This window comes from Thunnus albacares, chromosome 14, assembly GCF_914725855.1.
Source record: "Thunnus albacares chromosome 14, fThuAlb1.1, whole genome shotgun sequence".
NCBI lineage: Eukaryota > Metazoa > Chordata > Actinopteri > Scombriformes > Scombridae > Thunnus > Thunnus albacares.
In genome coordinates, this window is record NC_058119.1 from 30,407,356 (window position 1) to 30,429,246 (window position 21,891).

General features: G+C 39.6%; 1 protein-coding gene and 42 non-coding genes across 49 annotated transcripts in view; 37 read left to right on the forward strand and 6 right to left on the reverse strand.

Moving 5' to 3' along the window:
* The window catches only part of LOC122996608 (LIM domain-binding protein 3-like), a 93,495-nt gene that overhangs the window by 46,670 nt on the left and 24,934 nt on the right, over positions 1–21,891 (reverse strand). The gene's annotated exons all lie outside the window — the stretch shown is intronic.
* On the forward strand, positions 542–615 carry trnat-ugu. The gene has a single exon. It is a non-coding gene; the product is annotated as a tRNA-Thr (tRNA).
* trnat-cgu lies at positions 1,265–1,337 on the forward strand. The gene has a single exon. It is a non-coding gene; the product is annotated as a tRNA-Thr (tRNA).
* Positions 1,719–1,792, forward strand: trnat-ugu. Its single transcript has one exon. It is a non-coding gene; the product is annotated as a tRNA-Thr (tRNA).
* trnat-ugu lies at positions 2,037–2,109 on the forward strand. Its single transcript has one exon. It is a non-coding gene; the product is annotated as a tRNA-Thr (tRNA).
* trnat-cgu lies at positions 2,456–2,528 on the forward strand. The gene has a single exon. It is a non-coding gene; the product is annotated as a tRNA-Thr (tRNA).
* trnat-ugu lies at positions 2,893–2,966 on the forward strand. Its single transcript has one exon. It is a non-coding gene; the product is annotated as a tRNA-Thr (tRNA).
* On the forward strand, positions 3,202–3,275 carry trnat-agu. Its single transcript has one exon. It is a non-coding gene; the product is annotated as a tRNA-Thr (tRNA).
* trnat-agu lies at positions 3,660–3,733 on the forward strand. The gene has a single exon. It is a non-coding gene; the product is annotated as a tRNA-Thr (tRNA).
* Positions 4,095–4,168, reverse strand: trnat-agu. The gene has a single exon. It is a non-coding gene; the product is annotated as a tRNA-Thr (tRNA).
* On the forward strand, positions 4,402–4,475 carry trnat-agu. The gene has a single exon. It is a non-coding gene; the product is annotated as a tRNA-Thr (tRNA).
* Positions 4,867–4,940, forward strand: trnat-agu. Its single transcript has one exon. It is a non-coding gene; the product is annotated as a tRNA-Thr (tRNA).
* On the forward strand, positions 5,317–5,390 carry trnat-agu. The gene has a single exon. It is a non-coding gene; the product is annotated as a tRNA-Thr (tRNA).
* On the forward strand, positions 6,014–6,087 carry trnat-ugu. The gene has a single exon. It is a non-coding gene; the product is annotated as a tRNA-Thr (tRNA).
* trnat-agu lies at positions 6,326–6,399 on the forward strand. The gene has a single exon. It is a non-coding gene; the product is annotated as a tRNA-Thr (tRNA).
* On the forward strand, positions 6,786–6,859 carry trnat-agu. Its single transcript has one exon. It is a non-coding gene; the product is annotated as a tRNA-Thr (tRNA).
* On the forward strand, positions 7,111–7,184 carry trnat-agu. The gene has a single exon. It is a non-coding gene; the product is annotated as a tRNA-Thr (tRNA).
* Positions 7,816–7,889, forward strand: trnat-ugu. The gene has a single exon. It is a non-coding gene; the product is annotated as a tRNA-Thr (tRNA).
* trnat-agu lies at positions 8,076–8,149 on the forward strand. The gene has a single exon. It is a non-coding gene; the product is annotated as a tRNA-Thr (tRNA).
* Positions 8,929–9,002, forward strand: trnat-ugu. Its single transcript has one exon. It is a non-coding gene; the product is annotated as a tRNA-Thr (tRNA).
* trnat-agu lies at positions 9,654–9,727 on the reverse strand. Its single transcript has one exon. It is a non-coding gene; the product is annotated as a tRNA-Thr (tRNA).
* trnat-ugu lies at positions 9,961–10,034 on the forward strand. Its single transcript has one exon. It is a non-coding gene; the product is annotated as a tRNA-Thr (tRNA).
* On the forward strand, positions 10,767–10,840 carry trnat-agu. The gene has a single exon. It is a non-coding gene; the product is annotated as a tRNA-Thr (tRNA).
* Positions 11,539–11,611, forward strand: trnat-cgu. The gene has a single exon. It is a non-coding gene; the product is annotated as a tRNA-Thr (tRNA).
* trnat-agu lies at positions 12,410–12,483 on the reverse strand. Its single transcript has one exon. It is a non-coding gene; the product is annotated as a tRNA-Thr (tRNA).
* On the forward strand, positions 12,979–13,051 carry trnat-ugu. Its single transcript has one exon. It is a non-coding gene; the product is annotated as a tRNA-Thr (tRNA).
* Positions 13,445–13,518, forward strand: trnat-ugu. Its single transcript has one exon. It is a non-coding gene; the product is annotated as a tRNA-Thr (tRNA).
* Positions 13,806–13,878, forward strand: trnat-ugu. The gene has a single exon. It is a non-coding gene; the product is annotated as a tRNA-Thr (tRNA).
* trnat-cgu lies at positions 14,567–14,640 on the forward strand. Its single transcript has one exon. It is a non-coding gene; the product is annotated as a tRNA-Thr (tRNA).
* trnat-ugu lies at positions 15,539–15,612 on the forward strand. The gene has a single exon. It is a non-coding gene; the product is annotated as a tRNA-Thr (tRNA).
* On the forward strand, positions 15,925–15,997 carry trnat-ugu. The gene has a single exon. It is a non-coding gene; the product is annotated as a tRNA-Thr (tRNA).
* trnat-ugu lies at positions 16,582–16,655 on the forward strand. Its single transcript has one exon. It is a non-coding gene; the product is annotated as a tRNA-Thr (tRNA).
* On the forward strand, positions 16,894–16,967 carry trnat-agu. The gene has a single exon. It is a non-coding gene; the product is annotated as a tRNA-Thr (tRNA).
* Positions 17,212–17,284, forward strand: trnat-ugu. Its single transcript has one exon. It is a non-coding gene; the product is annotated as a tRNA-Thr (tRNA).
* Positions 17,540–17,613, forward strand: trnat-agu. Its single transcript has one exon. It is a non-coding gene; the product is annotated as a tRNA-Thr (tRNA).
* Positions 18,142–18,215, forward strand: trnat-ugu. The gene has a single exon. It is a non-coding gene; the product is annotated as a tRNA-Thr (tRNA).
* trnat-agu lies at positions 18,869–18,942 on the reverse strand. The gene has a single exon. It is a non-coding gene; the product is annotated as a tRNA-Thr (tRNA).
* On the forward strand, positions 19,108–19,181 carry trnat-ugu. Its single transcript has one exon. It is a non-coding gene; the product is annotated as a tRNA-Thr (tRNA).
* On the reverse strand, positions 19,767–19,840 carry trnat-agu. The gene has a single exon. It is a non-coding gene; the product is annotated as a tRNA-Thr (tRNA).
* trnat-agu lies at positions 20,317–20,390 on the forward strand. The gene has a single exon. It is a non-coding gene; the product is annotated as a tRNA-Thr (tRNA).
* Positions 20,635–20,707, forward strand: trnat-ugu. Its single transcript has one exon. It is a non-coding gene; the product is annotated as a tRNA-Thr (tRNA).
* Positions 21,359–21,431, forward strand: trnat-cgu. Its single transcript has one exon. It is a non-coding gene; the product is annotated as a tRNA-Thr (tRNA).
* trnat-cgu lies at positions 21,674–21,747 on the forward strand. The gene has a single exon. It is a non-coding gene; the product is annotated as a tRNA-Thr (tRNA).

Genomic DNA, 21,891 nt, shown 5'->3' on the forward strand with positions numbered 1-21,891 from the left:
GTTTGCTTATTACCACCTTTGGACAACCAACAGAAAGAATGAAAGGGGTAAGCTCTGTTCTCCTATCGTTGTGGAGCTTGTTTTCTACTCCTTTGTTGAGGAAATAATGTTGTTTAGCTGTGTGTACTCGGGAGTGGCTGACTTGTCATTGCAGGGTGTTTTGTTGTGAACTGTGTAGTGGTTGTCAGAGGCAGCTAGCTGTCTCATTAGCTGGAGAGCTAATATCTGCGGGGTGTTTCTACTCAGATAGCACCATTTTTGTTGTGCTGTTGTGTGGTTATGCCGGTCATTTGTTGACGTTAATAGGAGAGAGGCAAGGCACTCGAGAACACTCAAAAACGTCACATCCATTGGATTTTCATGGAAAAACCGACCTAGGTCCTTCACATAGAAATCAGTCAACAGACTGTTACAGACAACTGAGAAAGTCGAGGAAGGTCTCAACCCATTCACTCATTGGCAATAAAAACGATTAATAAATGTAAATTCTTTCATAGTTCTTACACAAAGAACCTTTAATATGAGAAAAGCTGTTATTAGAGGCGCTGTGGCTTAGTCGGTTAAAGCGCCTGTCTTGTAAACAGGAGATCCTGGGTTCAAATCCCAGCAGCGCCTGATTAACAGGAAAGTAATTTCCTAGGAACTACAGGAAGATGTGTCTTCCAATTCAACTTAAATAAAGTTCTTTCCAGTGTTCTGAATCTTTATGAGGTCACTTCATTAAAGTACAGACACAAGAAGAAGAACAGAGATTCTGTAAGCCGTCTCACTGCAGCGACCAGTATTCTGTTGGTTTTGGTAAATGTCTTGCTCAACAAAATTTTGAACAGCATCTAACACAAGATCACGTGGTGCTGTGGCTTAGTGGTTAAAGCGCTTGTCTTGAGAACAAAAGATTCTGGGTTCCAATCCCAATAGTACCTGATGGTTGTGGGTTTACGTTCATATTGATTACCTTTCTCTAAGGCATAAGGTGTTTCTCCGTCCTTTCTATTCGGATAGCACCTTTTTTGTTGTGCTGTTGTGTGGTTATGCCGGTCATTTGTTGACGTTAATGGGAGAGAGGCAAGGTGCAAAAATGTCACATCCTTTGGATTTTCATGTAAAAACTGGCCCAGGTCCTTCACATAGAAATCAGTCCACAGGCTGTTACAGACAACCAAGAAAGCTGGAGAAGTCTCAACCCGTTCACTCATTGGCAATAAAAAAAATTTAATGAATATAAAGTGCGTCATAATTCTTATATATAGAAGCTATCACGAGAGGTGCTGTGGCTTAGTGGTTAAAGCGCCTGTCTCGTAAACAGGAGATCCTGGGTTCAAATCCCAGCAGTGCCTAGATGTCATGGAAAACCCTAAAGCTGAGTGTTTGCTGTCTTTCACTGTTTCTGCACTTGAAGACGCTTGGTTACACTGAAGCATTTCAGTCTCTAAAGGCCCAGACACACCAATCAAATCATCATCAAAGAACTTGCAGCGATGAAGGCCGACTGTTACATTGCCTTTGTCTGGGCCAAGAAGTTACCCTTGAACAACAAACAGGCAACTAGCATATATGTTCTGATATTCACAGAAAAACTGGCCCAGGTCCTTCACATAGAAATCAGTCCGCAGAAGGTCTCAATCCATTCACTCATTGGCAATAAAAAATGATTAATAAATGTAAATTCCTTCATAATTTTTACATATAGAACCTTTAATATAAGAGATGTCACCAGAGGCGCTGTGGCTTAGTTGGTTAAAGCGCCTGTCTTGTAAACAGGAGATCCTGGGTTCAAATCCCAGCAGCGCCTGATTAACAGGAAAGTAATTTCCTAGGAACTACAGGAAGATGTGTCTTCCAATTCAACTTAAATAAAGTCCTTTCCAGTGTTCTGAATCTTTATGAGGTCACTTCATTAAAGTACAGACACAAGAAGAAGAACAGAGATTCTGTAAGCCTTCTTACTGGTCCCACTGCAGCGACCAGTATTCTGTTGGTTTTGGTAAATGTCTTGCTCAACAAAATTTTGAACAGCATCTAACACAAGATCACGTGGTGCTGTGGCTTAGTGGTTAAAGCGCCTGTCTTGTGAACAGGAGATCCTGGATTCCAATCCCAGTAGTACCTGATGGTTGTGGGTTTACTTTCATATTGATTACCTTTCTCTAAGCCATAAGGTGTTTCTCCATCCTTTCTATTCGGATAGCACCTTTTTTGTTGTGTTGTTGTGTGGTTATGCCGGTCATTTGTTGACGTTAATGGGAGAGAGGCAAGGTGCAAAAATGTCACATCCTTTGGATTTTCATGTAAAAACTGGCCCAGGTCCTTCACATAGAAATCAGTCCACAGGCTGTTACAGACAACCAAGAAAGCTGGAGAAGGTCTCATTGGCAATAAAAAACAATTAATAAATATAAAGTGTGTCATAATTCTTATATATAGAACCTTTAATATGAGATAAGCTGTCACGAGAGGTGCTGTGGCTTAGTGGTTAAAGCGCCTGTCTCGTAAACAGGAGATCCTGGGTTCAAATCCCAGCAGTGCCTAGATGTCATGGAAAACCCTAAAGCTGAGTGTTTGCTGTCTTTCACTGTTTCTGCACTTGAAGACGCTTGGTTACACTGAAGCATTTCAGTCTCTAAAGGCCCAGACACACCAAACCGACATCAAAGATGAAGGCTGACTGTTACATTGCCTTTGTCTGGGCCAAGAAGTTACCCTTGAACAACAAACAGGCAACTCACATATACGTTCTGATATTCACAGAAAAACTGGCCCAGGTCCTTCACATAGAAATCAGTCCACGGAAGGTCTCAATCCATTCACTCATTGGCAATTAAAAATGATTAATAAATGTACATTCCTTCATAATTCTTACATATAGAACCTTTTATGACAGCTGTCACCACAGGCGCTGTGGCTTAGTTGGTTAAAGAGCCTGTCTTGTAAACAGGAGATCCTGGGTTCAAATCCCAGCAGTGCCTGATGGTTGTGGGGTCGCTTTCACAGTGATTACTGCCTGTGAGACATTATTTCTCCATCTTGTCCCAGGAAACTTGCCTGGTGACTATTTTTAAAAAATATATTTATACCTCATTTTCAACCGAAGCAACAATATGGATCACAATTAAGACAATAAACATAAATTTATCGTTCAGCTCATAAATGTCTTCACCTCAGTGTGATGGCCCCTTTAATATGAGAGGAGATGTCAGCAGAGGTGCTGTGGCTTAGTTGGTCAAAGCGCCTGTCTAGTAAACAGGAGATCCTGGGTTCAAATCCCAGCAGTGCCTGCTTATTATCTCTCATGTTTGACCCACCAGCAAGACGCTTCTTTTGTGTTCCCTTAAAGGGGACCTATTTCCTGTTAATTCTTCACAAAAAAGTCCGTTATTTAGTCATTTAAAAGCTTTTAATGTGAAGCAGGAAATGTTGGGTTTGCATCAGCAGTAACTTAACACATGTCTGATACGACTGCCCCCCAGCAGACTTCCTGAATCTGACCATCTTAGTTTCAATTGCAGCAACAATATGGATTACAATCAAGACAAAACAAGACGTCTGATGACATTTTTATGTTTTTTCAACCAATTTATTGATTATGTAAAGAATTATTAGTTGCAGCCCTATTTCAAGATATAACTGTAGCTTTAATATGAGAAGACCTGTTTACTAGAGGTGCTGTGGCTTAGTTGGTCAAAGTGCCTGTCTAGTAAACAGGAGATCCTGGGTTCAAATCCCAGCAGTGCCTGATCATTGTGGGGTTCCTTTCACAGTGATTACCTTCCTTCTATTACTGTCTGTGAGGCACTATTTCTCCATAATATCCTGAGATACTTAGACTTGTTGAGTGATGTACAGCAAGTTGGTGAAGACTGTAGTGGGAATATTTTTAAGCCTCTGTAACTGCAGCAGAGGTGAAATGAACAATAAGAAGAGTTCTTACAGACTGAATTAACTTGTCTTTTTAATGTGGATCTGTGCAGGTGACTTTTAAAAGCCAGGATTCATCATTTAATTTCAATCAACACAAATATGTTGTTCGGGTGTAGATGAAGCTAAATATTTTAAATTTAAGGCTCAAAAAGAAGCATCTTCATGGTGGATTAAACAGGCACTGCTGGGATTTGAACCCAGGATCTCCTGTTTACTAGACAGGCGCTTTAACCAACTAAGCCACAGCGCCTCTGATAACAGATTCTCTCATATTAAAGGTGCAGTCTAGGGATGTCAGTTTTGGTTAACTGCAGTGCAGTAAATTTAATGTTTTGTAGTTTTGGACTGTTGTTCCAAGAAAACGAGACACCTGATGACATTTTTATTTTTTTTCAGAGAATTATTAATTATGAAAAGAATTATTAGTTGGATATGATTTCAAGATATGATTGCAGTTTTAATATGACAGGAAGGTTTGTCATAGGTGCTGTGGCTTAGTTGGTCAAAGCGCCTGTCTAGTAAACAGGAGATCCTGGGTTCAAATCCCAGCAGTACCTGCTTATTATCTCTCATGTTTAACCCACCACCAAGACGCTTCTTTGTGATCCCTTAAAGGGGACCTACTTCCTGCTAATTCTTCACAATAAAGTCGGCTATTTAGTCATTTAAAAGCTTTTAATTTGAAGCAGTGAAGCAGGAAATGTTGGGTTTGCATCAGCAGTAACTTAACACGTGTCTGATACGACTGCTCCCCAGCAGACTTCCTGAATCTGACCATCTTATTTTCAACTGAAGCAACAATACGGATTACAATCAAGACAAAACAAGACGTCTGATGACATTTTTACATTTTTTCAACCAATTTATTGATTATGTAAAGAATTATTAGTTGCAGCCCTATTTCAAGATAAAACTGTAGCTTTAATATGAGAAGACCTTTTTACAACAGGTGCTGTGGCTTAGTTGGTTAAAGCGCCTGTCTAGTAAACAGGAGATCCTGGGTTCAAATCCCAGCAGTACCTAGATAATGCTGTTCAGTTTGTATTTCATTAAAGGTTGGTTTGACTTTGCATTCAAAATGTTCTATCACACGTACAGAGGCTCCCGATGTGCCAGTGAAAACCAACGCATAAAAATGTTTCTTTGCGATAGTCAACCACCTAAACCTTACCCGACCTGCAAACCATCAACTTTTTTTTTACCAACCATTTTTACTAAACCCCAGTAGGTTCAGTGAGCTGTGGTTGGCGAGCAACACGCTGCAGTTTTGGTGTGAAATGTGTGCTTATTACCCCTTTGGACAACCAACAGAAAGAATGAAAGGGGTAAAGAATTATTAGTTGCAGCCCTATTTCAAGATATAACTGTAGCTTTAACATGAGAAAACTGTTTACAAGAGGTGCTGTGGCTTAGCTGGTTAAAGCACCTGTCTAGTAAACAGGAGATCCTGGGTTCAAATCCCAGCAGTGCCTGAGACTGTGTTGCAAATAAATGATCACAGATCAACACCTACAGCACTCAACCTGTCATTGGTTATTTAAATCCATAGTGATTGGATAATTTCTAAAAACACTTCTATCATCGACTACGCTGACAGACAATAAATGAGAAGAATGAAGCACTGATATACAGATTCCTTCACACCTGAAAATATCATGTTTTTTTTTCACTGTAGTGACGATGACACTCAGCTGGCTACACCTTTTCAGGTTTTCAGCTTGTTAAACTTTGCCCCCCTGTCTCATAGATGATAGTACTAAAATATGGAACTGTCACAGTTACAAAAAGAGAAGAAAGAGGAGGTTTACCCAAAGCAAGTAACTCATGGACTTCAGCTGTTACGGCAGTGTTGCTTTTGTAGATCGATATTGGTTTGACTTTGCCATCAAAATGTTCTATCACACATACAGTGGCTCCCGATGTGCCAGTGAAAGCCAACCATAGAAATCAGTCCACAGGCTGTTACAGACAACCAAGAAAGCTGGGGAAGGTCTCAACCCGTTCACTCACTGGCAATAAAAAACAATTAATAAATATAAAGTGCATCATAATTCTTACATATAGATCCTTTAATATGAAAGAAGCTGTCATGAGGGGCGCTGTGGCTTAGCTGGTTAAAGCGCCTGTCTTGTAAACAGGAGATCCTGGGTTCAAATCCCAGCAGTGCCTGATGGTTGTGGGGTTATTTTCTCAGTGATTACCTTTTCATTGAGGCATTATTTCTCCATCTTATCCTGGGATACTTGCTTGGTGACCATTTTTCTTTAAAATATTTTTGCCTGATTTTCAACTGAAGCAACAATATGGATCAATATCAAGAAAATAAACATAACTTTATCATTTCAGCTCATAAATGTCTTCGCCTCAGTGTGACGGCACCTTTAATATGAGAGTAGATGTCACCAGAGGTGCTGTGGCTTAGTTGGTCAAAGCGCCTGTCTAGTAAACAGGAGATCCTGGGTTCAAATCCCAGCAGTGCCTAATGGTTGTAGGGTTACTTACACAGTGATTAACTTTGTATTACTGTCTTAAGATGCTTAGAAATATTCCCACTGCAATTTTCGTCAACATGCTGTACAATGTTCAACAAGTCTAAAGACAGTAGCTGCAAAAGGGAAAAGTGACACTGTGTCTTATGGGTTAAAACATCTGCCTTGTAAACAGGAGATTCTGTGTTCAATCCCGCCAAAACACTGAACCTGTATATTAGCTGTCTCTAAATTTCCCATGGGCCACTGTTTCTGCACTTAAAGACACTCCATTACGCACATCAAAGCGTTTCAGTCTCTAAGACCATTAACATTTCACTTTTAATTGACATCTCAGATGTGACTGCAGCTTTAATATGACAGATTTCCTTTCTCAGAGGTGCTGTGGCTTAGTTGGTCAAAGCGCCTGTCTAGTAAACAGGAGATCCTGGGTTCAAATCCCAGCAGTGCCTGATGGTTGTGGGGTTACTTTCAAAGTAATTACCTGTCTATTACTGCCTTTGAGGAAATATTTCTCCATCTTATCCTGGGATACATGCTTGGCGACCATTTTTCTTTAAAATATTTTTTATTTATTTTTGACAACATGGACAACAATATTGATCACAATCAAGACAATAAACTTGACTTTTATCATTTCAGTTCATACATGTCTTTGCCTTAGTATGACTGCACCTTTATTACGAGAAAAGCTGTTACCAGAGGCGCTGTGGCTTAGCTGGTTAAAGTGCCTGTCTAGTAAACAGGAGATCCTGGGTTCAAATCCCAGCAGTGCCTGATTAACAGGGAAATTATCTCCTAGAAACCACAGGAACATCTGTCTTCAAATTCAACTTAAGCACTTTCAAACCTACTTATTGCTCTCACTACAGTGATCATTATCATCCTGTTTTTGGTAAATATTTGCACAACAAAAGTTTACCAAAGGTGCTGTCGCTTAGTGGTTAAAGCACCTGTCTTGTAAATTGGAGATCCTGGGTTCAAATCCCAGCAATGCTTAGAAAATGCAATTCAGTGGTTACATTAAGAAACTAGAAGAAAATCAGTAGTTTGGATTCAGGGAAAGCAAATGTTGCATGAGACCTTCCACATTTCTGTAATTGCAACAAGTAGTTGATTAAATGATCGACAGAAAATTAATCTACAAGCATTTTGATAATCATTCAATCATTTTAATTCCAAATATTCTCTTGTTTAACCTTCTTAAATGTGAGAATGTGCTGTTTTCTCTTGTCTTAACAGTGCAGTGAATTTTAACGTTTTGTAGTTTTGGACTGTTGTTCCAACAAAACAAGACACTGATGACATTCTTACTTTTTTCAGACAATTAATTATGAAAAGAATTATTAGTTGCAGCCCTATTTCAGGATATGATTGTAGTTTTAATGTGAGAGGAAGCTTTGTCACAGGCGCTGTGGCTTAGTTGGTCAAAGCGCCTGTCTTGTAAACAGGAGATCCTGGGTTCAAATCCCAGCAGTGCCTGATGGTTGTGGGGTTACTTACACGGTGATTAACTTTGTGTTACTGTCTTAAAATCCTGAGAAATATTCCCACTACAGTTTTCATCAACATGCTGTACATTTGTTATTGGTTATGAAAAGAATTATTAGCTGCATCCATTTTTCAGGATATGACTGTAGTTTTAATACAAGAGAATAGTTTAACAGGGGTGCTGTGGCTTAGTTGGTTAAAGCGCCTGTCTAGTAAACAGGAGATCCTGGGTTCAAATCCCAGCAGTGCCTGATTATTAGCGAAGTATTTTCCTAGAAACTACAGGAAGATGTATAAAAGTAAACCTTCTTCCTAGTCTTACTGCAGTGACCAGTATTAAGTTTGGTTTGGTAAATGTCTTGCTCAACAAAATTTTGAACAGCATCTAATACAAGATCATGTGGTGCTGTGGCTTAGTGGTTAAATTGGCTGTCTTGTAAACAGGAGATCCTAGGTTCAAATCCCAGCAGTGCCTGCATGTCATAGAAAACCCTAAACCTGTGTATTACCTTTCTTTAAATTTCACTGTTTCTACTGTGACGGCCTGACATTGGCCAACAGTTGGTGTGTCACCGCCTTAAGAACCCTAAATCTCTATAATCTTTCAATCTCCCATGATTCATTGTTTCTGCACTTGAAGACACTTGTTTGCACATATCAAATGCACACTAATCCTTACTCTAAGACCTCTAACATTTCACTTTTAATTGACATCTCAGATGTGACTGTAGGTTTAATATGACAGATCTTCGTTTCAGAGGCACTGTGGCTTAGTTGGTTAAAGCGCTGTGGCTGAGATCCTGGGTTGAAATCCCAGCAGTACCTGGTTGTCATGAAAAACCCTAAACCTCTATATATCCTGTCTTTTGTTCAATTTCCCATGATTCACTGTTTCTGCATTTGAAGACACTTGGTTGCAAAAATCAAATTCATACAGAAGCGTTTCAGTCTCTAAGACTTTAAATGTTTTGCTTTTAATTAATATCTCAGATGTGACTGCAGCTTTAATATGACAGCTCATGTTCTCAGAGGCGCTGTGGTTTAGTTGGTTAAAGCGCCTGTCTTGTAAACAGGAGATCCTGGGTTCAACTCCCAGCAGTGCCTGATTAACTGGAAAATCATCTCATAGAAGGTAACGGCAGATGTGTCATCAAGTTCATCTTGAGCATCTAAACCTTGGTCTCACTGAAGCGATCATGTTGATTTTGGTAAATGACCAATGACAAAATTTTGGACAGCATCTCACTCCAGAGTAAGAGGTGCTGTAGTGTAGTGGTTAAAGTGCCTGTAAACAGGATATCCTGGGTTCAAACCCCAGCAGTGCCTGATTAAGGGGAAAATCATGCTCTGTGTCTGCAAATCTAGTTTTCTGAAGGCTCATGTAATGTGTTTTTCTGCCACTGAGGAAATGAATTCATGACAAGTGAAAACGAGCCCAAAGCGTCTTCTCACGTCTCTACTGCAGAAACAGAATATGTCAAGCTGCCAAATACCACTGTGACATATGATAAGGAGCTCAAAAAGACAAACAGGCAGTCAATTACAAGGCTCAAGAGCCTGGTAGGAGAGTGTGTTACTATGTAATGATACTATGATGTTAGTTATATTCAATATTCATTTTTGCAGAAACAATTGTTGGAAGAGGAGGAGTCATCTTTTAATCAGGGTAGCTTCATATTTACTGTAAAGTACTTCATTGTTTTAAGTTAAGACATATGCCTCTTTAGTTTCTATGAGATTATTTCCCTACTAATGAGGCACTGCTGGGATTTGAACCCAGGATCTCCTGTTTACTAGACAGGCGCTTTAACCAACTAAGCCACAGCACCTCTGATAACAGTTTGTCTCATATTAAAGGTGCAGTCTAGGGATGTCAGTTTTGGTTAACTGCAGTGCAGTAAATTTGATATTTTGTAGTTTTGGACTGTTGTTCCAACAAAACAAGACACATGATGACATTTTTACTTTTTTCAGACAATTATTGGTTATGAAAAGAATTATTAGCTGCATCCATTTTTCAGGATATGACTGTAGTTTTAATACAAGAGAATAGTTTAACAGGGGTGCTGTGGCTTAGTTGGTTAAAGCGCCTGTCTTGTAAACAGGAGATCCTGGGTTCAAATCCCAGCAGTGCCTAATTACCAGGGAAATAATCTCATAGAAACTAAAGAAAGATGTGTCATCAAGTTCATATTAAGCATCTAAACCTTGGTCTCACAGAAGCAATCATTATCATGTTGGTTTTTTGTAAATGACTTGCTCAATGAACCTTTGAACAGCACCTCGAACCAGAGTAAGAGGTGCTGTGGCTTAGTTAGTTAAAGCGCCTGTCTTGTAAAAAGGAGATCCTGGGTTCAAATCCCAGCAGTGCTTGAAACATGCTGCTGTTCATTACATAAAGCAACTGTCTGGTTTGAGAAGAAAATGTGTGAGAATTGTGTGTCAGGAATCAGAAGATCATTGTCAATAGTGACACCAGTAGCCAATAAGTGAGCAACAGATGGTCTCCTGTTGCTCAGTTGTGGAGCTAGCAGTGGCACGAAAACAGTGCCAGTGATGTCTTTTTCATCGCTTACACTTGTCATAAAAACATAAAAGGTCTGAAACATTATGTTTTGCAGCCCCCTGATTGTTGTGGTTTACTTTCACAGTGATTATCTTTCTATTATTCTCATTGAGGCATTATTTCTACATCTTATCCTGGAATATTTGCTTGGTGACCATTTTTCTTTAAAATATTTTTGCCTTATTTTCAACCAAAGCAACAATATGGATCACAATCAATAAACATAAATTTATCATTTCACATCTTAAATGGCGTCACCTCAGTGTGACTGCACCTTTAATATGAGAGAAACTGTTACCAGAGGCGCTGTGGCTTAGTTGGTTAAAGTGCCTGTCTAGTAAACAGGAGATCCTGGGTTCAAGTCCCGGCAGTGCCTGGTTAACAAAGAAATAGTTTCTTAGGAATTACAGAAAGATATGTCCTCCAATTCAACTTAACTAAAGTACTTTGGATTATCCTGAATCTTTATGAGTCCACCTCATGAAAGTACAGACACAAGACGAAAAACAGAGATTCTGTAAAACTTTTTACTGGTCTCACTGCAGCAACCAGTATCATGTTGGTTTTGGTAAATGTCTTGCTCAAAAAGGTTTGAACAGCATCTCACACCAGTGAAAATAGTGCTGTAGCTTAGTGTTTAAAGTGCGTGCCTTGTAAACAGGACATCCTTGGTTCAAATCCCAACAGTACCTAAAGCTTCTAGTGGTAAATTTTACAGTGATTACTTTTTTCTGTGGCATTATTTCTCCATCTTATCCCGTGACACTTGTTTGGTGACCATTTTTCTTTAAAATATTTTGTGCCTTATTTTCAACTGAAGCAACAATATGGATCGCAATCAAGACAATAATCATACATTTATCATTTCAGACCTTAAATGTCTTTGCCTCAGTATGACTGCACCTTTAATATGAGAGAAACTGTTATCAGAGGTGCTGTGGCTTAGTTGGTTAAAGTGCCTGTCTAGTAAACAGGAGATCCTGGGAATGGTTCTCCAGATATGGGAAGTACAAACTTACATACATACAGACAGACACAGATTCCTTGCTTTATATAGAGCAAAGATGTGTAAAAGGCACCGTGGCTTAGTGGTTAAAGCGCCTGTCTCGTAAACAGGAGATCCGGGGTTCAAATCCTCGCAGTGCCTGGTTAATAGGGAAAGGAAGGCTACTGTAAAGTGTCTTTCTGCCACAGAAGAAGCGAATTCAAAGTGTCTTCTGACGTCTCTACTGCAGAAACTGAATATGTCAAGCTGCCAAATACCACTGTGGCACATGATAAGGAGCTCAACAAGACAATAAATGTTAACTGCCAGAGAAAACAATTATTGACTGCATTCAAGAGGCTGTTAGGAGAATTTGTGAGTATACAACTATACTATGAAGTAAGTTATGTTAGTTCAATGTTTATTTTCCCAGAAACAGTTGTTGGAGGAGGAAGAGGAATTGCCCTTTAATCAGAACCACCTCACGTTTACTGGAAAGCATTTTACTCAAGTAGAGACACATGTTTTTGTACTTTGCAGGAGACAATTTCTCTGTCAATCAGAGACTACTGGGATTTGAACCCAGAACCTCTAGTTTAGAGGTCAGAAGTTTTAACCACTAAGCCACAACATCACATTTCCCTCCTTAAGCTTCTGTCGTAAGACTTGTTGAGTGATGTACAGCATGTTGGTGAAGACTGTAGTGGGAATATTTTTAAGCCTCTGTAACTGCAGCAGAGGTGAAATGAACAATAAGAAGAGTTCTTACAGACTGAATTAACTTGGAAAATGTGTCTTTTTAATGTGGATCTGTGCAGGTGACTTTTAAAAGCCAGGATTCATCATTTAATTTCAGTCAAAACAAATATGTTGCTCGGGTGTAGATGAAGCTAAATATTTTAAATTAAAGGGTCACAAAGAAGCATCTTGGCGGTGGATTAAAAATGAGGGATAATAATGAGGCACTGCTGGGATTTGAACCCAGGATCTCCTGTTTACTAGACAGGCGCTTTAACCAACTAAGCCACAGCGCCTCTGATAACAGTTTCTTGCTCTCTCTCTCATATGAAGGGTGCAGTCTAGTGATGTCAGTTTTGGTTAACTACAGTGCAGTAAATTTGATATTTTATAATATCTTGTTTTGTTCCAACAAAACAAGACACCTGATGACATTTTTACTTTTTTCAGACAATTATTGGTTATGAAAAGAATTATTAGCTGCATCCATTTTTCAGGATATGACTGTAGTTTTAATACAAGAGGACAGTTTAACAGGGGCGCTTAGTTGGTTAAAGTGCCTGTCTTGTAAACAGGAGATCCTGGGTTCAAATCCCAGTAGTGTCTGATGGTTGTAGGGTTGCTTTCACAGTGATTACCCTTCTACTGTCTTCATAGGCTAGGAGAGAAAATTGAGATTTAGTGGTTAACAGCTGTTCGTATTGGTCTCACTGCAGCGACCAGTATCATGTTGGTTTTGGTAAATGTCTTACTCAACAAAATTTTGAACAATATCTAGCGTAAGAACAAGAGGTGCTGTGGCTTAGTGGTTAAAGCACCTGTCTTGTAAACAGGAGATCCTGGGTTCAAGTCCCAGCAGTACCTAGAAGATGCTAGTACGTTACAGTAGGAAACTATCTGGTTTGACTCAAACAAGATCAAAATGTTCTATATGTAGGAATAGGTGCCATAGGTGTGTTCATTCACACACAGAGGCTCCTGTTGTGCTGATGCAGTGGTGAGAGCCAATCTGCAACTACCCAAATCACAAAACTATGTGTCCCAGCAGTACCTGGTTGTCATGGAAAACCTCAAACCTCTATATGACTTGTCTTTTGTTCAATTTCCCATGATTCACTGTTTCTGCACTTGAAGACACTCGGTTGCAAAAATCAAATTCACATGGAAGCGTTCCAGTCTCTAAGACTTTAAAGTTTCGCTTTTAATTAACATCTCAGATGTGACTGCAGCCTTAATATGACAACTCACATTCTCAGAGGTGCTGTGGCTTAGTTGGTCCAAGTTCCTGTCTTGTAAAAAGGAGATCCTGGGTTCAAATCCCAGCAGTGCCTGGAAGATGCTGTTCATTCTGTATTTCATTACAGTAAGAAACTATTTGGTTTGGTTGAAAGAAAATCAGCATTTTGGATCCAGTGAAAGCAAATGTAGCATGAGATCTTCAGCTTTTCCTCATGTTAACCACCTCGAGTTCTGGACTGTTGTTCCAACAAAACAAGATGTCTGATGACATTTTTTTTTAAATGTGTTTTTAAGTGTATTTTATGAAAAGAATTATTAGTTACAACCTTATTTCAGGATAAGACTGTAGCTTTAATATGAGAGTACAGCTTCTCAAAGAGGTGCTGTGGCTTAGGGGTTAAAGCGCCTGTCTTGTAAACAGGAGATCCTGGGTTCAAATCCCAGCAGTGCCTTGAAGATGCTATTAATTTATTGCAAGCATTTTGGACCTCTTTGCACCTTGCATTATAATGCATTTTGGGTAATTGGATTCCAGTCGGATAGTGCTTGACCACATGAAAGTACAGGTATAAATTTACCCCCAAATCGCCAACTTTTTTTTACCAACAGCACAGATTTTGTTGTGGAGAGTGCTGGTCATTTGTTGACGTTAGCGGGAGAGAGGCAAGGCACTCAGGAACCTGCAAAAACATTGCATCCTTCTTGTGGAAAAACTGGCCCGGGTCCTTCACATAGAAATTAGTCCACGGGCTGTTACAGACAACTGAGAATGTCACTTACTGGCCACAGATTGCAGAAACTACTTTCAACTTACTCAAAGAGAACTTCTCACTATCATTATATGAAAGTGTATTCAGTAAGTATCCTTTGTATGAATGTGTTTATTAACTATTCTGTCATATGTAAATGATCACAGAGCAACACCTACAGCACTGCAGCAGAAACTCAACCTCTCATTGGTTATTTAAATCCACACTGATTGGATCGTTTCTAAAAACACTTATGAACAAATATGGAACCGTCATAGTTACAAGAAGAGAGGAAAGAGGAGATTTACTCAAAGGAAGTAGTTCATGGATTTCAGCTGTTACGGCAGTGTTGCTTTTGTAGATTGATATTGAAAAATTAGCATTTGACAGAGGCGCTGTGGCTTAGTTGGTTAAAGCGCCTGTCTCGTAAACAGGAGATCCTGGGTTCAAATCCCAGCAGTGCCTGGATGTCATGGAAAACCCTCCTCCTGTGTGTTAGCTGTCTTTAAATTTCCCATGATTCACTGTTTCTGCACTTGAAGACGCTTGGTTACACTGAAGCATTTCAGTCTCTAAAGGCCCAGACACACCAAACCGACATCAAAGAACTTGCAGTGATGAAGGCTGACTGTTACATCGCCTTTGTCTGGGCCAAAAAGTTACCTTTGAACACACCACAAAGACTACAGCCAACTGGCATATACTTTCTGCACCTGCTGTAGAGTGAATAACTCAATATACACAGTAGACTGTGTTGGTCATTCAAAAAGGGAAACCAGAAGAACTGGGAATGCAGCGTTTGCTTAACATTTTGACTCCACTCTCACTCACCACAGACAGTTTCATAATATAGCTACTAATTGAGAATATGTCTGATAAGAAGTTGCAAATGGCACTGGCTTTATCAGCCATTGGTTTTTTGGTTGTGGAAGAAGAAAGGAAAGTCGTTTGCTTGCTTTCGTCGCTTCCTTTTCTCTTCTTGTTCACTGATTAATTAAGCTGAACAGCCAACCAGAGTGATCTCTCTCACCGACGAGCTCTGCTGTCGATTCAAAATGCTCAATTGGCTCAAAAGCCACCAACAGGGGTCTGACTAGTGCCAATGGTGCAGGACACACTGCAAAAACCAGGGCCACAGATGCTCACCGATGGCTCGACATTGGCCGACGATCGGTGTGTCACGGCCTTAAGAACCCTAAACCTGTATAATCTTTTAATCTCCCATGATTCATTGTTTCTGCACTGGAAAACACTCGGTTTCACATATCAAATTCACACTAAACCTTGCTCTAAGACCTTTAACATTTCACTTTTAATTAACATCTAAGATGTAACTGCAGCTTTAATATAACATATTCTCAGAGGTGCTGTGGCTTAGTTGGTCAAAGCGCCTGTCTTGTAAACAGGAGATCCTGGGTTCAAATCCCAGCAGTACCTGCTGTTGGTGGGGTTACTTTCACTGTGATTACCTTCCTGTTACTGTCTTAAGATGCTTAAAAATATTCCCACTATAGTCTTCATCAACATGCTGTACATTGTTCAATAAGTCTTAAAACAGCAGCTGCAAGAGGGAAAAGTGATGCTGCGGCTTAGTCGTTAAAACATCTGTCTTGTAAACAGGAGATTGTGTCTAATTCTAGCAGTGCCTGATTAACCTTATTGGTCTCACTGCAGTCATAAGTATCACCTTAGTTTAGGTAAATATTTTGCTCAACGAACCTTTGAACAGCATCTAGCTACAAAGTGAGGGGTGCTGTGGCTTAGTGGTTAAAGCGCCTGTCTTGTAAACAGGAGATCCTGGGTTCAAATCCCAGCAGTGCCTGGAATATGCTGTTCACTTTGCAAAATGTTCTATCACACACAGAGTCATCTGCGCTGATGCACAGGTGAGAGCCAATTTGCACCATCCATCCCACAAACATGTGCTTTGTCAACCACCTAAACCTGACCCGACCTGTGAACTACCAATTTTTTTTTTTTACCAACCGTGTTTACTAAACCTCGGAAGGTTCAGTGAGCTGTACTCGCGGAGCAACACACTGTGCTTTTGTTGTGAAATGTGTACTTATTACCACCTTTTGACGACCAACAGAAAGAACTAAAGGGGTAAGCTCTGTTCTGCTATCACTCTGGAGCTTGTTTTCTGCCGGTCATTTGTTGACATTAGCGTGAGAGAGGCAAGGCACTCAGGAACGCACAAAAATGTCACATCCTTTGGATTTTCATGGTAAAGCTGGCCCAGGTTCTTCACATAGAAATCAGTCCACAGGCTATTACAGACAACCGAGAAAGCTGGGGAAGGTCTCAACCCGTTCACTCATTGGCAATAAAAAACAATTAATAAATATAAAGTGCGTCATAATTCTTACATATAGAACCTTTAATATGAGAGAACCTGTCATGAGAGGCGCTGTGGCTTAGCTGGTTAAAGCGCCTGTCTTGTAAACAGGAGATCCTGGGTTCAAATCCCAGCAGTGCCTGATGGTTGTGGGGTTGATTTAACAGTGATTACCTTTTCATTGAGGCATTATTTCTCCATCTTATCCTGGGATACTTGCTTGGTGACCATTTTTCTTTAAAATATTTTTGCCTTATTTTCAACTGAAGCAACAATATGGATCACAATCAAGACAATAAACATAATTTTATAATTTCAGCTCATAAATGTCTTCGCCTCAGTGTGACGGCACCTTTAATATGAGAGACGATGAGACTGAGGGTGCTGTGGCTTAGTTGGTTAAAGCGCCTGTCTAGTAAACAGGAGATCCTGGGTTCAAATCCCAGCAGTGCCTTATTAACAAAGAAATAATTTCCTAGAAACTACAGGAGGATGTGTCTGCCAACGCAACTTAAATAAAGTACTTTCCAGTGTTCTGAATCTTTATGAGTCCACTTCATGAAAGTACAGACACAAGACGAAAAACAGAGATTCTGTAAACCTTTTTACTGGTGTCACTGCAGCAACCAGTATCATGTTGGTTTTGGTAAATGTTTTGCTCAACAAAATTTTGAACAACATCTAGCACAAGAACTTGTGGTGCTGTGGCTTAGTGGTTAAAGCGCCTGTCTTGTAAACAGGAGATCCTGGGTTCAAGTCCCAGCAGTGCCTCAAAGAGAACTTCAGTATCATATGAAAGTGTATTCAGTAAGTATCCTTTGTATAAATGTGTTTAACTATTCTCCATCTTATCCTGGGATACTTGCTTGGTGACCATTTTTCTTTAAAATATTTTTGCCTGATTTTCAATTTAAGCAACAATATGGATCACAATCAAGACAATAAACATAATTTTATAATTTCAGCTCATAAATGTCTTCGCCTCAGTGTGACGGCACCTTTAATATGAGAGGAGGTGTCAACAGAGGCGCTGTGGCTTAGTTGGTCAAAGCGCCTGTCTAGTAAACAGGAGATCCTGGGTTCAAATCCCAGCAGTGCCTGCTTATTATCTCTCATGTTTAATCCACCAGCAAGACGCTTATTTGTGACCCCTTGAAGGGGACCTACTTCCTGTTAATTCTTCACAATTAACTCTGTTAAGTGAAGCAGGAAATGTTGGGTTTGCATCAGCAGTAACTTAACACGTGTCTGATACGACTGCCCCCCAGCAGACTTCCTGAATCTGACCATCTTATTTTCAACTGAAGCAACAATACGATCAAGACAAAACAAGACGCCTGATGACATTTTTACGTTTTTTCAACCAATTTATTGATTATATAAAGAACTATTAGTTGCAGCCCTATTTCAAGATATGACTGTAGCTTTAATATGAGAAAATGTCACATCCTTTGGATTTTTGCGGAAAATCCACCTCAGGTCCTTCACATAGAAATCAGTCCACAGGCTGTTACAGACAACCAAGAATGTCAGGGAAGGTCTCAACCAATAAAAAGCAATTAATAAATATAAAGTGCATCATAATTCTTACATATAGAACCTTTAATATGAGGGACTATGTTACCAGGGGCGCTGTGGCTTAGTTGGTTAAAGCGCCTGTCTTGTAAACAGGAGATCCTGGGTTCAAATCCCAGCAGTGCCTTATTGTCATGGAAAATCCTGAACCTATGTATGACTTGTCTTTTGTTCAGTTTCCCATGATTCACTGTTTCTGTACTTGAGGACACTCGGTTGTACAAATCAAATTCACACTGAAGCGTTTCAGTCTCTCAGACCTTAAACGGATTATCCTCAGAGGTCTCATCCTCTCCGAAACAAACATACACAGGGATTAAAACCAGTAAAAACACTAAATAAAGCATTCAAATCGGTGTTTCTTTGATGCTGTTTGGCAGGAAGAGGATGTCTGGGAGGGGCTGTTAGCTGAGCCGCTGCTAACATTTGCTCAGTTTGTTCCTCTTATATCTTAAGATTCAGATGTCCAATGACTAAAATCCTTCATCCAGTTAAGTTAAAAACGACCAAGATATAAAAAGTTCATAGAAATGATAATGATAAAAAAAATCATAAAAATACAAAAAAAACAGTTTCTGGCAGGCAACCACAATGGCGATGTATCATCTGGTATGTGTATACTCTTTGGTAGACGCCACTGTGATGGACAACCACAACGCCGATGTATTATATATCATACTATAGCTTTAGTATGACAGATAACATTCTTTAATATTTTAAATTAAAGGCTCACAAAGAAGCATCTTGGTGGTGGATTAAACGTGAGGGATAATAATAAGGAGGCACTGCTGGGATTTGAACCCAGGATCTCCTGTTTACTAGACAGGCGCTTTAACCAACTAAGCCACAGCGCCTCTGATGGCATCTTCTCTCATATTAAAAGTGCAGTCTAGGGATGTCAGTTTTGGTTGATTTCAATGATTGACAATTGACAATTATTGATTATGAAAAGAATTATTAGCTGCATTCATTTTTCAGGATATGACTGTAGTTTTAATACTAGAGGACAGTTTATCAGAGGCGCTGCGGCTTAGTTGGTTAAAGCGCCTGTCTTGTAAACAGGAGATCCTGGGTTCAAATCCCAGCAGTGCCTGATGTTTACAGGGCTGTAGTCAACTGAAGAAAGTCTTGGTCGACTGAAATCGTACATAATCTTCAACTAATCGATAAGTCGTGGGTGTGACGAGATAAGAATTGTTGGATGTTACGGGACAGAGTGAACTCAGCAGCTGTACATTTCTCTGTTTTCTATTTTTCTGTTTAGCATCTTCAGGTTAGGCTAACCCATTGTTGCTAACTTTGTAGCTAACCCCCTCACTTTTCCAGCAGTTGGGGAAATAACAGACGTAATTTTTTTTGTTCTTGAGAAGCTGCAGCATCTATTTACTGACACACTGGAGTCTGTACTGTACATTTACTGCCAGACTGACAACTTACCGCTAACCATTTCCTCTGCTTCTCCACTCCCATCCATTGTCACTTTCCCACTCGCTATGCAAACATATTGGACTCTGCCCTATTCCTTAATGGAGCTACGCTACCAAGAGTTTCCAAGGCAACGACACAGAGGTTGACTCACATTTCAGAACAGCGCTGCACAGAGGCTCCTAAACGCTATTGATCTCCGAATTAATGGATACTTGGCATTATTTTTGGCAATAAAAAAATTATAATAATCAGGCACTGCTGGGATTTGAACCCAGGATCTCCTGTTTACTAGACAGGCGCTTTGACCAACTAAGCCACAGCACCTCTGGTGACATCTACTCTCATATTAAAGGTGGTGATGTCAGGTTTGGTTGATTGCAGTGCAGCAATTTAATATTTGGAGTTTTGGACTGTTGTTCCAACAAAACAAGATGTTTGATGACTTTTTTTTTCAGACAATTATTGATTATGAAAAGAATTATTAGTTCCCTTGAGCCCTTTTTTAGGATATGATTGTAGTTTTAATGTGAGAGAAGGTGCTGTGGCACCACTGACAATTCTGTCAAATCCCAACAGTATCTGATGGTTGTGGGGTACATTTCACAGTGATTACTATTTCTACATCTTATCCCAAGATACTTGCTTGGTGACCATTTTTCTTTAAAATATTTTTGCCTTATTTTCAACCGAAACAACAATATGGATCAAAATCAAGATCAACATAAATTTATGATTTCAGATCTTAGATGTCTTCGCCTCAGTGTGACGGCACCTTTAATATGAGAGAAGATGAGAGAGAGGGTGCTGTGGCTTAGTTGGTTAAAGCGCCTGTCTAGTAAACAGGAGATCCTGGGTTCAAATCCCAGCAGTGCCTGATTAACAAATAAATAATTTCCTAGAAACTACAGGAGGATGTGTCTGCCAACGCAACTTAAATAAAGTACTTTCCAGTGTTCTGAATCTTTATGAGTCCACTTCATGAAAGTACAGACACAAGACGAAAAACAGAGATTCTGTAAACCTTTTTACTGGTCTCACTGCAGCAACCAGTATCATGTTGGTTTTGGTAAATGTTTTGCTCAACAAAATTTTGAACAACATCTAGCACAAGAACATGTGGTGCTGTGGCTTAGTGGTTAAAGCGCCTGTCTTGTAAACAGGAGATCCTGGGTTCAAGTCCCAGCAGTGCCTCACACTGCAGAAACTGCTTTCAATTTACTCAAAGAGAACTTCAGTATCATCATATGAAAGTGTATTCGGTAAGTATCCTTTGTATAAATGTCTTTATTAACTATTCTGTCGTACATAAATGATCACAGATCAACACCTGCAGCACTGCAGCAGAAACTCAACCTCTCATTGGTTATTTAAATCCACACTGATTGGATCGTTTCTAAAAACACTTGAAGCATCGACTACGCTGACAGACAATAAAAGAGACGAATGAAGCACTGAAATATCATCACAGATTCCTTCACAACTGAAAATATGATGTTTCTTTTCACTGTAGTGACGATGAGACTCAGCTGGCTACATCTTTTCAGGTTTTCAACTTTGCTCCCCTGTCTCATAGAAGATAGTACTAAAATTAATATTGATGTTATTACATCTATTGCTTTCAATGTGAAGCTTTTTGTAACTTGTGGTTTGAAAAGTGTTATATGAATAAATCTTTACTCACTAACACCACGCTTCCCATTTTCATGAACATGGATTACTTTTAACCATCACAGGTCACCACAGTAAGCCTCCATTAACCCCTGATATCTTTTCTTTACTGATTTACTGTGATATGTCATCTGCTACATTATTTTAATCATCTATTTGAACCTATAGATGTGAGGCGCTGTAGCTTAGTGGTTAAAGCGCCTGTCTCGTAAACAGGAGATCCTGGGTTCAAATCCCAGCAGTGCCTCAATGAAATCCGCTCAAATGATGAGAGTTTTTCTGGTATATTTTAACAACCCAAATCCAATGTTTGGACTAAAACACTAAACTGATCCATGAGATATCCTGGTTTTTTAAAGACTCATTTGCACAAATCAAAATCCACATCGAAGACAATGCTCCTGTCTTTTAGATCTTTATCACTTCTGTTCATAAATGACTTTGCAGATTCGAATGACACTTAATAGAGGAGAAGAAGAGTCCAACAGTGGCGCTGTGGCTTAGTTGGTTAAAGCGCCTGTCTCGTAAACAGGAGATCCTGGGTTCAAATCCCAGCGGTGCCTCAATACCTCCAGAATTCAAACTTTCATTCTTGACCTTGAAATAGCAGCTGATTTCACAAGTGAGCAGAAGGCCGTGAGATGCACTTGAAGCTTAAGTGTTATCTTTGTCTTTTGTAACGTACAAGTCCTGTTGACATAGTTTTA